Source organism: Ursus maritimus (assembly GCF_017311325.1).
Source record: "Ursus maritimus isolate PB19 chromosome X unlocalized genomic scaffold, ASM1731132v1 scaffold_X1, whole genome shotgun sequence".
NCBI classification, from domain to species: Eukaryota; Metazoa; Chordata; class Mammalia; order Carnivora; family Ursidae; genus Ursus; species Ursus maritimus.
This window is the reverse complement of record NW_024423319.1, coordinates 7771504-7775333: the sequence shown is the minus strand read 5'-3', so window position 1 is coordinate 7775333 and position 3830 is coordinate 7771504. Positions and strand designations below refer to the sequence as shown.

General features: G+C 43.2%; 1 pseudogene; it reads right to left on the bottom strand.

Moving 5' to 3' along the window:
* Nucleotides 1-281: 281 nt before the first annotated feature.
* Nucleotides 282-2057, bottom strand: LOC103672944 (annotated as a pseudogene).
* Between the last annotated feature and the right edge of the window lie 1773 nt (nt 2058-3830).

Genomic DNA, 3830 nt, shown 5'->3' with positions numbered 1-3830 from the left:
ATAATGGTGGTATATCCTTCTATTTTTATGTCTTTGTTTGAATTTTCTCAATATTTTGTAGTTTCTTGTATAAAGCTCTTGGGCATCTTTTGTTAGATTTGTTCCTAATTAATTGATGCTATTTGAAACTATTGTAAATGGTATCTTTTTTTTATAAAATATTTTATTTATTTATTTGACAGAGAGAGGGAGAGAACACAAGCAGGGGGAACAGGGGAACAGTAGAGGGAGAGGGAGAAGCAGGCTCCCCGCTGAGCAGGGAACCTGATGCGGGGCTCAATCCCAGGACCCTGAGATCATGACCTGAGCCGAAGGCAGATGCTTAACCATCTGAGCCACCCAGGTGTCCCTGTAAATGGTATCTTAAAAAACTTCATTTCCTATATATTTGATGCTGGTTTATAGAAATATGCTTGATTTTTTTTCACATATACCCATCCAGCAGCTTGCTAAATTTGCTTATTAATTCTAATAGATATTCTGTAGATTCCTTAGGATTTTTTTCCCTTTCTTTTTTTTTTTTCTTGCAAAATCATGTTGTAAATAATGACGGTTTTATTTCTTCCTTTCCTGCCATATGCTCTTTATTGCTTTTTCCTGTGTTACGGTGCTGGGTTCCAAGTTTGATGTTGAGTACGAATGACGATAACAGAATTCTTTGCCTCATTCCTGATCTCGGGGGGATATTTTTCAGTAACTCATCATTACTCATGATGTTTGGTATAAGTATTTAATTTTTTATAGATGCCTTTCATAAGATCAAAAAAGTTCCTTTCTATTACCAATTTGCTACAGATATTTTTTTTCTAATCACGAATGAATATTATATATATATATTTTTTTTTTTTTCAGACAAACAGGAAGAACCTTTATTTCCAACCCACTCCCTGGACCTCTGTCTGAGGCACTGTAGGTAGAAGGCAGAGTAAGCCCTTCTCAAGCATTACAGAACCCAGCAGGGACCCCCACACCTGTCACTTTTCGTGGCACACCAGAGAGAATGGGAGGCGGGACAGGCAGGCCCATTTCTGTGGTTAAAGTCATGGGGGAGATGTTGAGCAGTTACAGAGGCTTGTCAGAGAAGGCACAGACATCCTAGACATTCCCATCTAGAGAACGGCTTGCTCGGGAGGTCCTCAAGCCTTTCGTTAGGGTCAGGCACCACAGCCGGAGCTAGGTGCAGGGCCCAGACCAGTGAGTGCCCCTGGGGGCTGGTAGCCACACTCGCTGGGGTCCAGGGGGTCATGGCTGAGCAGTACCTACACTGCAGGCACGTGGTGAGGCACCATAAAGGGATCCAGGCCAGTGTCAGGCAAGATTGGCACCTAGCTGTCCTTGGTCTGCGGGAAGCACAGCTTGGTAAGCTGGTGCCGGTCTCCTACCGGCCACGTGACAATCTCAGCACAGCTGACAGCCTTCCCCGCAGCCCCTCCAGAACCTGAGAACACCACAGCCCCAGCACGTTGCAGATTTTGCTGCCATCTTGCACCTGCATCTCCAGGATGTCAGGAGGTAGCTGGGGCATCGGGGAAGGTGCTGGAGTTCCACAGAGCCAGCTTTCTGATAGTGCTCCATTCTGCTTGCCGCCATGTTGGAATCTCTCTGCCCCCCGCAGGGATGTGTCAGATGGATGCTGGGCGATGTGCCCCGGGCCGTCTCCCAACCCTGGCTCTTCACAACATGGCCCTCCCTGCTCCTCATCCCAGACTTCCCAGAAATGGGACCGTACCCCCTCACTCCCGGCTTCTCAGGACAGGACTGTGAGGCATAAACCCCCATTTTTTCTGGACAGAGCCATAACCCTCCCCGCACCCTGTAGTCCCTGAGACTCGACCAAATTCCTCAAACACAGTGCTCTTTGGGATAGAGCCAAGCACCCTCTTTCCAGAATCCCTAGGAATGGGACCAAGTTTCCCTCATCTTGAACTCCTTGGGACAGTACTAGTACCCATGGCCCAGACTCCAAATGCTCACTTCAGAGCCTCCTACACTCCAGGATCCCTAAGACAGGGCCGGGTACCCCTCACCCTGAGTTTCCCAGTGTTGATCTCCCCAACCCAGGTCTCTCGGAAACGCAGGAGTAGAGGCTTAACACAAAGGGCTGCTTGGGCTTACTCTTGGTGTTGGGTCCACGGTCGAGTCAGCCTTCGTGGTCTCCATCGCCGTAGTCGGCCCCCAGGAGCTGGCCACAGGCACTCCTGCCCCTTGCTGGATTCAGGCTCGTACCACCACAGTCATGCACACCTCAAGCTTGGTCTGGAACCAGGGTGGTGCATCTGAAAGTTATATGAATGCTGTATTTTTAAATTTTTTCTGCATCTATCAAGATCATGATGATAAGGGTTTTTTTATTTTTTCTATTTATATGGTGACTATATTTATTGATTTTAGAATATTAGCCTTTACATTCCTAGAAAAAAAGTCATTTGTTTCTGACATATTATTCTTTGTATATAGTTCTTTTTTTTTTAAGATTTTATTTATTTATTTGACAGAGATAGAGACAGCCAGCGAGAGAGGGAACACAAGCAGGGGGAGTGGGAGAGGAAGAAGCAGGCTCATAGCAGAGGAGCCCGATGCGGGGCTCGATCCCATAACTCCGGGATCACGCCCTGAGCCGAAGGCAGACGCTTAACCGCTGTGCCACCCAGGCGCCCCTCTTTGTATATAGTTCTTAAGTCATTTGCTAATACTATAATTAAGAATTTCACATTTATGTTCATGAGAGAGGTTTCTCGGCAATTTTCCTTTCTTATAATCCTTATTAGTTAGGTTTTGGTAACGAGATTATTTTGGCCTCATAAAAAGAATTTGGAGATGTTTCACTATTGCTCTAGTCTCTGGAAGTGTTGGTGAAGATGAGCTTTTTTTTTTTTTTTCTTAGATGTCTAGAAGCATTCACCAGTTCAACCACCTGGGTCTTGGGTTTTTCTTTGGGAAGATGCTTAGTAAGATGCTTCAATTACTATAATAGATAACAGATTCTTTAGGCTATGTTGTTTATTCTTCTGTCACTTTGGTAAGTTGTGTTTCTTGAGCAATTTATCAGTTCATACAAATTGTCAAGTTTATGGGCTTAAAATGTTATTCATTGGATTCTGATATTGTTTTGTTTTGTCATCATTGCTTTCTTCCCAAGCAGTTGAGAATTTTAGAGTCATCCGTGTGTCACGGAGCTCAGCTTACTTTTGCTGTGGTCAGAGAACGTATTCTGAATGCTTTGAATTGTTTGACATTTGTTGACGCTTGCTTTATGACTCAGTATATGGTCAATTTCAGTGTTACATTCACATTTGAAAAGAATACATATTCTGTTATTGTTGGGTAGAGTGTTTTATATATATGTAATATATATCCATATACTATGTACACATACAAAATATATGTCTAGATACCTAGGTACATAGAATTTGCTAACTGTGTTATTTAGATCGTCTGTCTTACTGAGTTTTTGTTTCCTTATTCTCTCAGCTATTGAAAGAGGCGTGTTCAAACTTCTTACTGTGGTTGTGGATTTGTCCCCTTTAGTTCCATCAATTTTTGCTTCATATTGGTTATGGGTGCATATAGCTCCACAAATTGTTATATTTTCCTAGTCAACTGATTCCTTTATTATTATGAAATATTCTCTATCTCTAGACAAACTTTGTTTGGTATTAGTACAGCTATATCAGCTTTCTTGTGCTTAGTGTTTGCAGGATACATCTTTTTACCATTCCTTCACCTTCTTTTCCTTTTTTTGGTAAGATTTTATTTTTAAGTACTCTCCACGCCCGATAAGGGCCTTGAACTCACAACCCCCAGATCAAGAGTCACCTACCTGCTCCACT